Source organism: Ammospiza nelsoni, chromosome 33 (assembly GCF_027579445.1).
Source record: "Ammospiza nelsoni isolate bAmmNel1 chromosome 33, bAmmNel1.pri, whole genome shotgun sequence".
NCBI classification, from domain to species: Eukaryota; Metazoa; Chordata; class Aves; order Passeriformes; family Passerellidae; genus Ammospiza; species Ammospiza nelsoni.
In genome coordinates this window covers 1,944,827-1,957,848 of record NC_080665.1, presented here as the reverse complement: position 1 = coordinate 1,957,848, position 13,022 = coordinate 1,944,827, and the positions used below count along the sequence as shown (strand labels likewise).

General features: G+C 47.6%; 1 pseudogene; it reads left to right on the top strand.

Annotated features, from left to right (window-relative positions):
• LOC132085897 (zinc finger protein 850-like) overlaps positions 1–13,022 on the top strand; it is a 997,265-nt pseudogene that overhangs the window by 402,840 nt on the left and 581,403 nt on the right.

Genomic DNA, 13,022 nt, shown 5'->3' with positions numbered 1-13,022 from the left:
CTCCTGCGGTGGAATGAACGGCACCACCTCTTCAATCTCCTGCGCTGGGGTAGCTCCAGGGCCTTCTTCCTTCTCCTTCTCCACCCAGGCCAGCTTGGGCGCTCTCGGGGCTCTCTGCTCCATGGCTGTGCCTGGAGCGCGCCCCAGCAGCGAGCCCAGCCGGTGCCGCTCCTGCAGGGCCTCCTGCGCCTCACCTGCGGGCGGGACGCGGCGGTCAGCGCTCGGCGCGGGGCCAGCAACGGCCCCCGAGCGCCCCTCACCCGCCCCGGGCCGGCCATGCCCAGGCGTTCCATCTTCGGAACGCGGCACGGGAGGCTCGGGGCCGGCGGCCGCGCTGCCGAGCGGCGGAGCTCGGCCCGGGGAAGCCGCAGCGGAGGCGGCGGGAGCGGCCGCGCCGCCTGTGTCCTCCGCGGGCCCCGGGAGGAGCCGGGGCCGGGGCCGGGGCCGGGGCCGTGGTCGGGACTGGAGCCTGCCTCGCGGCCGGGGCCGGGCTCGGGCCAGGCGGAGCCGAAGGGCGGCGGTGCCGCCCCGGCCCCCGGCACCGATGCCCGCCCGGCAGCGCCACCGCCAGCACGGCCAGAGCCGGGCGGAGGCGAGACCGCGGCGGGAAGGCCGGGGCCGGGCACGGGGCAGCCCCGCCCGGGGCCGGGGGCGGGCCGGGGGCATGGCCCGGCCCGGCGGGGGAGAGGGAGGCGGGGAGAGGAGAGGGACGTCGGGCAAGGGACCCCGAGAGAAGGGTGCCCGACAGCAGGAAAGGGAGCGAGAGAGAAAGAAAGAGAATAAGAGAAAGAAAGAAAGAGAGAAAACGAATCTGTTTTTGCTGCTTCTTCCGCTGCTGCTGCCGCTGCTGCTGCTGCCGCTGCTGCCGCCGCCGCTGCCGCTGCTGCAACTGAGGCACCGGGGCCGTTCGTCCCCGTGTCCGTTCCCCGCTCGCCCCACGAGCCCCACGTTCGAGCCCCGCGCGCCCCGGGGACAGCCCCTCCGTCTGCCCAAACACGGGAACTTTGCAGCCTTGAGCCCGGATGCAGAGCCCTGACTCCTGCACACTGGCACAGCGATCCCCTCCCTTGCTGCTGGGCATTGTCCTTGCTGAGGGTCAAAGGCTGTCAGGGCACCTTCCCTTGGGGTAGGATTCCTACCTGACCTCAGGACTGCATTACCCCTCCAGTGTTGCTTTCCTGTAAAAACAGGGGAAGGAAAACTGTGTGTGGCTCATGGTATTTTAAACCATCTAAAAATCACTAAGTCACAGATCTTAGAGGTGCAGTGCATCTGGAATTACTGGGGTGGAGAAGTAGTGCAACATGGAAAAGGGGAGCATAGAAATTAATAGAGGAAAACATCTTGGATTGTTTGTTTCATTTTCATTTCCCTGCTGGAAAGCTGTTTCAGTTTTCCAGGAATCTTCTCCTGTCTGCTCTTCCCAAGAATCTCTCATGGAGAGCAAGGTCGAGCTTCGGTCACAAGACTTTCCACCAGGAAATTATGCCACTGGTGAAATTTTCATTGTGACTGTTTGTGCTGGTTTAGGGCAAATTTTGGGAGGAAATCTCCAAAAGGGGTCTGTCTAGAAAGCAAGTTCAAGTGGCCTCTCCCCCTACTAGTTCAGGAAAAGACTTCCTTTGAGAAAAGTGAAAAATCCCCAGTTTATTTCACAAGTAAAGTAATCACAAGCATGAAAAATGAATAATATTAAATCAAACCTCTGACAATGCTGAAGAGATAGCAAATTCGGAAAGTCCTTTTTGTAGGTTGTAGTTGGCTCACTCGGTCTCTCCTGAGTCCCTCTGGTGCTGGAATGCAGCGTCCCAGAGCTCGGTGGGCCACAGGTGTGAGCTGCTGCCGGTGTTTGTCTGGGTTTTCAGTCCAGAGCAGGTTTAAACAATTCCAAGAGAAAAGAAAGTCACAGTCCAAAGGAACTTCTCTGCCTAAGCTAGCTAAAACCAATTGCTAGACCTGGGCTGTGAAGGCATCGGGAAATTTCCAAATCTGGGCACTGGCAGTCCCAGCAAACACCAGAGCTTGATGGTGCTGGAGCCAGAACGTGCAAATTTCCAAATTATGGCTTTCTGTGCCAGCAAATCACTGGACTTGGGCTGTGCTGGCACCAGGTATTTTCCAAATCTGGGTACTGGGGCAGCAAACACAAGATGTGGTCGGTGCCAGACCCAGTAGCAGAAATTTGCCGGGTTTTGGCTTTCTGTGCCAGCAAATTGCTGCACTTGGGCTGTGCTGGCACAGGGAAATATCCAGATCTGGGCATGGGCGGTGCCATCAAACACCAGGTCTGGGTGGTGACAGTCTTGGCACCAGGAAATTGCTGCCTTTTGTCTTCTTTTTCTAAAGAATTGCTGCACTTGGGCTGTGTTGGAATAAGAAATGTCCAGACTGGGGTACGGGCAGTGGCAGCAAACACCAGATCTTGGCATTGCCGGTGCTGGCAGCAGCAATTGCCAGTTTTTGGCTTTCTTTACCAGAAAATTGCTGGACTTGGCTCTGCCAGAACAAGGGAATTTCCAGATCTGGGCACTGGTGGTGGCAGCAAACACCAGAGCTGGGCGGTGCCAGGCCCAGTAAAGTTGGAAATGAATTTGTAGAGAATTTTTAAGGCTTGATAGAAGGTTTTTATAGTATGTATACAAATGTCACGATCCATCCTTACGAACGGGTTTTGTGGTAGTTTGTGGGTTGATCTCAGAGTGCAAAAAACACCGATACGGTACAGGGAGTTGCTGCTATAACCAAAACAAATGTACCTTTATTGAATAACCACAGCAAAATGCATTGAGGAGGAACTGGGAGAAAAGCAAAAAATAAGGAAAAAGAGGGAGGAAGAGAAAGGAAGGTATAGAGCTACCAACTGTTTTACTAGGCCAGGACTAGACCCAGAGCTAAGCAAACTCATTCAGCCAGGTGACATTCTGTAACATCAGAAGCTGGCAACCATGAGGACTTGGCTGCCAAAGGTTACAGTTTGCACTGGGCCCAGAAGTGTTTTTCCCTAAGGCAATGCAAATTGAAATGTGAAGTTTAAAAGCTTCAAATGACTATGAAAGGAAACTGCAGAATAATTTCTGGAAGGGCAGCATTGTCAATGATCATGCAGCCCACCAAGAGCTGGAGCTGAATCCAGAATTGCTTCTTCCAGCTGTGCAGGAATTCATTCCACTGGAAAGCACTGGTCCTTTGGAACAAATGATCCCCTAGCTCTGGGCTGAATGGCGCCCAGGCTGCAGTGCAGATTGGAGGAGCCCTTGTCACTTGTTATTGGCCTCCCAGTGCACTCATCCTTCTGCAAACAAGGTGCGAACAACACAGCTGGAGTGCTGTCCCAGGTAAATATACATACAGGTGACGTTGCCAAAGCAGTGCATCTTTTCCCAGTGAAATCCATGACCTCGTCTTACCTATGGAATTGTGATTGAAGACACCTGTTAGCCAGATCTGTGGGAGATTGCAAAGGAGCAAAGCTTTGGGATTTGGGCACACTTCTCTTGGTTTCTTTGCTCAGGCCTTTGGTGAGCACAGAACACACCTAGGTAGAAAACCTTTGACTAGACAGGATCTTTTGGATCCATTGTCCCCCAAACATGTCAATGTGTGGCCCTGTTACAATGACAAGTTGAAAACAGCAGCACAAATGACACAAAGAAACCATGGCCAAAGAGGAAGAGGAGAGGCCCAATGAGGAAAGGATGTGGTGAGACACTGGCACATTGAGTGAGCTGCACTCCCATAATCTCTAGGCTAGCAGGTCCTGGTCTCACATTCTCCTCTTGGTTTATTTAAATTTTATGTTTTTAATTTACTTTTTTTTCATCGTCAAAATAAAATATATCCAATTAAAAATATGTCACCGAATTTTAAAGATACAATCAAAACACAATAATTCAAAACTACATCTAAAGATCAGAACATATGTACAGCTGTAACTATCAAGCCTAATGCATCAATCCTATTCTTCAAACACTCTTCACACAGGCGGCAGCTTCTTCCTGAGCTTGGAGGACAGAGAGCTCTTCTGGACGGGAGGCGAGGACTTTGTGGGTGAGGGAACATCGGAAGTGTCTGGAGAAAACTTCTCGGTAGGACTGTAACCAGCCAGATCTGCAAAATGGAGACACAAAGTTTAACAGAGAGGCAAAGTTTAACAGAGGACACCATGCAAACCTAAAGCATCTGAAGCTCCATATTTCATGGGACACATTTCCTGGAAATGTCCAAACAGCTGCACAGGGAAACATGCTCCTGCTGGCAGACACTGAGGCAGGCCAGGGCAAACCCTGAGCCACTTGCCCAGAGCTGGCACAGGCCCAGCCTGGCCTCTGGGCTGCCCTGGGACAGCAGGGAGCCCAGAGCCCTGTGCTCTCCAGGAATGGCTCAGCTGCACATGCACCCTCCTGCTCCTCTGCCTGCCCCACAGCTCAGCAGCCCCACAGCTCCAGGGGCACTGGCAGCAGCACAGCTCATTGCAGGTGCACGTGCAGGGCACAGCTGTTCCCTGGCAATGTGCACAGCCTCTTTGGGCTGCCACAAGACCCTTCCTGCCGGCAGAGATTGGCCCAGCTCCCCCCTCACCTCTGCGTGAGGCTGAGCCATGACTGCCCTTCATCTTGTCCTCCGTCTGGAGCTGCTTCAGGTCCCCCATGCCATGACTAGGAAGGGCAATGGAGAGAGTGGGGGCAGATGCACACCCTTCCTTAGGATTCTGTCATTTTTGGCACAGCTCAAAAGGCAAATCCAGAGGTGTCCAACTCAGCGCTTCCTCAGCTTTCTGGAGAACATCTCGCCTTCACCAGCCCAACATTTTGGAGAGGTTTTCCCGCACATGTGGAGGCTTGCTGGCAGCACATTTCTTCAGCTGGGTGCCCATCACCTTGCAGAGGGCAGAGGCCAGCTTGGTGGCCACGGTGCGGACGCTGGCGCTCCGCACAGGCAGCGCCTTGTTCTCCAGGCAGGGCCAGAGCACGGGCAGGGCGTCGCGCTGGGCGACTTCAGGGCTCCTGGCATGAACCCCCTGCACAAGCACTGCCGAGACAGAGACACAGCTCCTTACCCACCAGCCTCACTGCAAACAAGGATCTACCTCTGCTTCTGCTTCTTGCCAGCCTCTCTGGCCAAGAGCAGCAAAACAGCACCCAGAGCCCCTTGGTCCAGAAACGGGCAAAGCAGCTGATCATCCTGGAAACAGAACCACCCACCCCTCAGCACTAATTGTTCCAACCAGAACCTTGTCCCTGTGGCAGACTTCCTACCTTTACTAAATTATTTCACAATCTCTGCATGAACAATGAATGAAATGTCCAATTGCCTTTGATTTCCATTAAGAAGTTGTCTAAACCCGCACTGAAGATTTGGAAATGTACCATAGAGAGGAAATGGAGAGATTTCTAATAAAAGGGATGATTCCATTTTTGTAACTTTGATGTCAAGTGCCAGATGCCTAATCTGGCTCTTCTCTTTGCTCAGTGGCACACAGCAAAGGGCAGGATTAGAACACACCTCAAAACTCCAGCCCACCAGAGATGGCTGCTGCCTGACAGCTGGATGAGAAACATCAGTGACCAGCTGGGGTCTTTGGCAGAATGCTTTTGGGGCTTCCAACAAAGAGCTGTTTCAAACCTCAGGGTGTCTGAGAGAATTACCCAGATCCCATTGCCTTGGCATTTGGGCATCTCCACATTTTAATGCCACTTCCCCTCCCAATGTTAATGGCACTTTTTCTTATATGTCCACTGAAATAGGGGCATAGAGAAAGAAAAATGCTACACAGGGGACTGAAATGTAACCAAAACACGAGTGTTTTCTCATATTGTCTCTGAAATCTCTCTGCCCATTTTCTGAACTGAACTGTATCAAACACGGACAAATGTTTACTAGCAACAGGCTCCTTGCAACAGGCAGATTTGGCTAAGAGATGAAAACCTGAAATGCTCTGGAGACCATTCTTATTTTCTGATCGGACAAAATGTTATTTTGCAGCAATTTAGTATTCTGTGGCGGAAGAGACTTGATTTTCTCTATGCTGTTAATCCACCAGCAGACATCAACATTGAAAGAGCTCCTGCAAGTACCCCAAACCAATTCTGCTAAGCAGGAAAGGGTTATGGTACCCATTTTAAAATGGGAATTCATTTGAATTTAAATGCAATTAAAGACATCAGTGACTACTGAATGTGAGGAACAGCTGTCCGGTCCTGCTAAATCTTAGAGAGAACATCTGCTTTTTCTGAAGTAGTCATAATTTATGGTTAATTCCTTTATTTGAAAAAGAGATAAAAAGAACTGCTAAACTAAATTCCCTATTGCTGGAGATCTGTATTATTCAAATGCTCTTTAAAGGGCCTTTGACATTCCCTATCACTGAGCATGCCCTTTTGAGATTCCTAATGAAGACACAAAGTTTATTAAACCTTGCATTCAAAGATGTTGGCATAATTAGCAGTGGATTTAGCCCCAGTTAAAGCAAGGCTATCAAACATCTTCTCTGCTATATATTGAGATTATCCTTTTTCCATTCCTTGGCTATTGCTGACACAGCAAGCTCCTCTGAGGAATCAATTATCAGCTGCATTTGTAGCATTTTCGACAGCGCTGACACAGGCAGACACTGTTTGCACACCCTGAAAGGCTCAGTCCAAGGCCACTCTGGCAGCACAGGCAGGGAGCCTCAGCACTCTGCTTCTGTCCCTGTGCCCCAGAGGCTGCCTTGCACTAAACCTGTGCCTCTGGTACCTCTGTTGAGTTCTGACCTAAGCTGTGACCCCCAGGCTCTGCACGGTTCAGCCTCAAAACTTTCTAAGAGAAAAACAAGAATTCTGTGAGTACAAAACAAACTGATGCCCTGAAACAGCATTTGCCACCATTTCCCCTCAAAGATCACAGATGTCCCTGAGCTCCCCAGAGAGGAGCCAGCTGGGGCATTTTTAGCCCTCTGTTTGCTGGAGGTGGTTCTGAGATGCCCCAGTGAGAGCTCAGCCCCAGGCCGAGCGCCGCCCCCATCTCAGGTGCTGCCCAGCTCTGCAGCAGCCAGGGAAAACCTGCCAAACCCACCTGCCTTGGCTATGGGGCAGCAGGGACACGCTCAGCACCTCCTGGTTTGGAGGAGCTGTTCTGCTGTCTGCTCACAGGCATTCCCTGTAAATGCTCCCTGGGAAGAGCTCTTGGCTCAGAAGGGGAGGCCATGCCTGTGATACGCTCGGTGACATCCAGCAGGGCTTGGCTGTTGAAGTGAGGGGGAGAACGACCATCCTATAATGCATCGAACTCCAAATTTATTGATCGATCAGTCACCTTAAATAATAGTGTTAACGAACTTCATGCATATTCCAAAATACAGCTTTATGATAGGCTAACAGAGAAAACTCTAACCACTCCTTTTGTTTTACAATACCGTAGATTGTTTACATCAAACAAAATCAGTGTTCTCACTGTGATACGAACGGTTCTCAAAACTTCCATAACTGTTCCCAGGGTGCCATCTTTTCCCAGAGAGGATGTTACCTTTGTTATGGGAAGACTGCCTGAGAACTTTATTGTTTATGCAAGGATGCCTGAGAGAGACTAATTGTTTATAGAAGTCAGGCTGGAAACTGCTTTGAAACTGCTTCACAGCTACCTGTTACTTTTCTCTCAGCTGCATGGCTTCGTGGCCTTTTTCCTCAAGCCATGCCTGAACTAAACTCCCGACATTTCCCCCGTCTTTTTCTTTAAAAGAAAGGAGGTTAGTTTGCCACATTTTCTCTATCATCCTACTAACCATTTTTTGGATACAGCTACAGAAACAAGGTAATATAAGTAAAAGCAATAAGAGTACTCCTAATATCCCTATAGCATATGTTATAAGGTTTCTTAGCCAGGGTCCCAATCCGAAACTTTTAAGCCACCCATCAATACCTAATCCTTCTTCTTCCTTAAGCTTATTAAGTCCTAGCCGTAGCTCTTTTATCTTAGCATGAATAGATACAGAATGATCAGATAAATTCATGCAACACATTCCTTCAAACTCTTCACACCCATGGCCTTGAGCTAATAATAAGAAATCTATAGCAGCTCTATTTTGTAGAACAGCGTGATTAACACTTTGTACATCTGAAGTTAACATATCTAATATCTGTGAAGTTTTATTTAGTTCACCCTTAGCCCAACACCCTATTTGTTTTGCTAGAGTCAATGCTTTGCTTGCAGCACCCCAGGATAGGAAAGCTGAAACCATCACTTGTTTAAATTTACTCCAGAACCACGGATCTCCTATTTGACTACAGTCCAAGTCATGTAAGCTGCGCCCTTGCCTGCTTGTCTTATGACTTAATTGCATTAACACAAATATATTAGGGTGAAATAGTGATAACTTGCCTAAATAACAAGGTCCACCCTGAGGTTGGGCTGGTATTCCATTCCAGGCTCTATCTCCACAAACCAGAAATATTCCTGTAGGTAATTTCTTAGGTGTCATGATGCTAGAGCCTTTACAATGGCTGTAGAGTTGTTTAGACACTATGTTTGGCTTTAGAGCTGAATCCAAAGTAGCCCATGTTTGTTTATATGGATTCATCTTTTGAGGATTAGAATAATCAAAGCTAAACCACCCACTGTTGGAAGTGCTGGTCATGCTAGCATTTGCACTTCCAAAAAGCTCTAACTCCTCAGGTGGAGAATGCAAAGGAGTATTAAGTGATTGAATTAACAGACATTGTTGGTAGCCATCACTCTGACTGGCAGTATACCCTTTCTGTGCAGGCAATTTAATATTTACCATATTGTGCATACATAAAGCACGATTATTAATAAGACTGCAGAATTCTTGAGGAGACGATACTGGCAATGCTGAGACAAAGCGACGACTGATTAATCTGTCTAGCAAGTGTTATTCATACATTATCTCTAGGTTGATTAAACTGTATTACCCTTAATTCTTCAGCTACTACTACACCTAGCAATATAACAAAAGTAAACCTCATTTTTCTGTTTTTACTTTGACCTTTTTTTTTTCTTATCAGTTTTTAACCTTTAACCCTTTTCAAAATACACTGTACCTCCCACCGATAATAAGCCAAGATTTTCTGCTCATGTGATTCATAAAGATCTAAAGCTGAGGCAGTGTTTAGTCCTGTTGCATTTCGTAGAGCCCACTCCCAATTATGTTCCCAGTTATGTCTATGATTACAGGTATCACACCATAAACGAAAAAGTGACAACTGATCCACCCAAAAGGTCTCATCACAACCTCCACAACACAGTGCAACCCAAGCAGCACAATGTGGGCTGTGACATTCAAGGCAGTTCTCTTTTGCCGGTCCTTTTATATGGAAAGATGATAATGATTCAATAATGTCAATCAGTTCCCCGGTCGTCCGGCAACAGCGTTTTATCCCAAAGGGTTAAAACCACCCTCAGCTGAGCCACAATGTCCGGCCTTATCAGGCATTGCACGGTAGGTGGTAATTGGACTAAGAAAAGAAAGCTGTTAGCTGTTTTCATTCATGTGAACCTGGAGAGGAGGTGAATGACAAGTCTGAAAACGATCCTTTCTGTCCTTGAGATTTTCACATCCACCTCTTCCCTGGGTTTCTCAAAAATGTTCAAAATCAGTTTTATAGTCTGTAATCCTTTAGTCATTTGGCTGAAATGGCATCAGCTGGGCGATTCTCAGTCCTTTGTTGATTTGGAGTGGTGAGAAAGTAGTATGCACTTGAAGCACTTAAAATACTTAACTTAGCAGACTTATTTTTAAATTAATAGAACTTAACTGGCTTCAAAATTCTATGGGCTAACTGTGCTACACTCTTTGCAACATAAGAATAGGCAGTTCTAATAACTAAATAGTATTTTCAGCTAGCAAGGTTTCTCTGATGTTCACAACAACACTGAACACAAGTCATAAAACAAACACCTATCGTAAAAGCATAAATCTATCTAACATCACTTAAACTTAATAGCACTTATACTTAAAATACTTAAACTTAAAATATTTAAACTTAATAGAACTTAACATTACTTAAACTTATCTTTACTTAAACTTAATAGAATTTTAAATCAACAGAACTTACATGTAAAATCTCTTAATTCTAACAAAACTGTAACAAAATTTAACTGATTTTAGACTTATTTGTAAATAATGTAAGATCAAACTTAACAGAATCTAACTTATCTTAAACCTAATATGATTTAACCTTAACAGACCTCGAAACTTAACAGAAAATAAACTTAACAAACTTAACCTTAATAGTATTTAGCATTTAATTTAACTTAAACTACTTAATAACAGATAAAACTTACTATAGACATAAAATATAGCATTTACTATAACTTACTTACAGGCCCGATTCTAAAATATTAAGCTAAAATAACTTTGTTCACGTGTTTGCTATAGCATTTCTATATCAAAAAGCACACTCACAACATCTCACTCATACAATCAGTCTAACATATCTTAACATTTTTAAACTTTTCAAAATATAATTCTAGAGTCTGATGTTCCACTGACTGAGCCATCCGGGCTTCTGATGTTAAAGTCTCTGCCAATACAGGTGATTTCAAGACAGCATAACTAATGCCGAGCCAAACCGGCCGAAATTTGACCCATGCATACAGTACGCTGATTCCTGTTTCACAGTCTCTGCCAGGAAAAACAAAAGTTCCTTTAACTTTCCTTGTTTACCATCACTTGTTTCTTAATTTCAACAGGGATCTTTTCCTTTTGTTGACAAAAGTTACATCCATTAGGCTGTTAGGTCTTAAACTGAAGCTTTTGCCGGCTGTGGGGGGAGGGAGAAACGCTCCCGCTGCAAAAAGCGCTCCAGTCCCGTGGCGCGTGTGTCGGAGCGGGCAAAACCCCCCCCCTGCGCTGGGCTCTTTGTTTACTCGCCGGCAGGCTGACTCCGCTGCAGGCACCGCTGCACCCGTGGCTCCCCCCGCGGCGGCTTCGCTCTCCCCCCGCGGCGGCTTCGTGTGGTGTCGGGTTGGAGACAGAAGAAGGTGCCGATGCTGCAGCGATGACTTCTGTTGGTGCCTGGTCGTCCGAGCGGCATTTTTGGGCCCATATTATTTGATTTGCAAATGCAGCTGACGCTTGGTGAGGTGCAAGAGCAGCTAATACCTGACTCTGAGAGGACTTTGCCTGTTCTTGCAAGCCTATTCCTGACGTTGATTTCTGTTTGATCGCATCTACCACAAAAGCCTGCTGTCCCGTAGATATGAGGGCCATCTTCTCTAATGCCTCTTCTATAGTCCAATTAGTACCTAGGGTGTTAAGTACTCTCCTATTAGTAGAATTACAATTTCGGAGAGCACACTCCCTGAGCAATACTCCCCTAAGATATTTTGGCACCTCAGCTCTTTCAATTTCTGCAGCAACCTTGTCAATAAAAGAGCTAAATGATTCCTCTCTGCCTTGCTTGATTCCTATATATACAGGTCTCTCTTCTGGTTCCTTTACCCTTTCCATCGCGAGTCTGACTAACCTCATTGCCTCCCGGCACTTCTCTTGACCTATTAAGGCTTGTGCCTCAGGACGAAAGAAAGGTCCCAGACCCATAAGCTCACTAACAGTGACGCCATGGAGGGGGTCACCCTGCTGCCTTTGTACTGCCACGCACTCGCTAACGAGCGCTTGCCAATGAGCATTAAAAAGCAATTGCTGATGTTGGGTAAAGATTAATTTAACTATGCCATGACAATCATTAATAAGAAGAATACTGGTGTCAAAAATATAGTTGAGCATTTGCTTGGCTGGTTCGCTTTTAAAGCCAAACTGGCTAACAGTAGCTCGCAACTGAGATAACATCTTCCAATCTAAAGCACTAATTGTCGCTTGCATACCTCCGCCAGCCTGGGGGGTGAAAATAACCGGACAAGCCAGTTCGCTCGCTAAGCTTATCAACTCCTGGTCTCCCTTCTCCATTGCATCTTTGGCAAGAGCTGCCCACGCATCCCGTCTTTCCCGTGCAATCATCACCGCTCGATCGTTTTCCAACCCAGGGCTCTGATTACTTTTCGGGAACGGGACACACGTTTGTGGCCCTGGCTGCTGCGATGCAAGCAATACGGGAGACTCAGAAGCGCTATGCATAGCCTGCGGCGAAGCGGGCAATAAAGCACCCTGCGGAGCACCCTGCGGAGCTTGGCTCGTCAGGGGGGGCTGGCTCGTTAAAGGAGGCGGTAGAAGCGGCGCAGAGGGTAGTAAAGCGCCCTGTGGAGCCTGGCTCGGCGCCTGGCTTGCCGAGGGAGGAGGCGAGGTCGGTAATGAAACCGTCCTCATTGCAGGGCCGAGAGGAGTCCCCGACTCTTTATCAAACTCCCTCTCTTGATCGTATTCTTTATTACGATCGTGAGCGGCAGTAGCCTGATAGGCAGCCCTCTTTTCCGCCTGAAACTGCAACAGTTCGTTGTTAATAACCCGCCATAATTTACCCATTTTCCTAGCAGTTTTATCATCGTCTAACGTAGCCTGCCATAATATATCACCAAATTTACGCCACTCCGACAACTCGTGAACCGTGTGGGGATTCACAAAGACTCCCCTTTCCAGACCATAAGCCAAAAGACCTTGCAATTCTTTCTGTAAGTCTATACCCTTAATTTGCCTTTTTTGCAAAAATGTAATAAAAAGTTCATATGCGGCTTGTCTTTCCATACCTCTTTTTAAGTGCGCACTTTCACCTAGCAGCGTATTCCAAGACTTCTATGCCGCACGTATCAGCTGGCCCATCTAATTATGGTTGCCAGGGCACGGCGCGTATCGGCGGTTTTCTTTTTTCCTCCGCTTTAATTTCGCGCTTATTGCCGCTCCCGCTGCTTCGGAGCCTGAACCATTCCTCACTTATCCTTTGGTGTTCGCAATCCCCGTGATGGCCGCGATCGTCCTGGTGTCCGCTATCACGTCCGGGTGTCACCAATTTGTTGAAGTGAGGGGGAGAACGACCATCCTATAATGCATCGAACTCCAAATTTATTGATCGATCAGTCACCTTAAATAATAGTGTTAACGAACTTCATGCATATTCCAAAATACAGCTTTATGA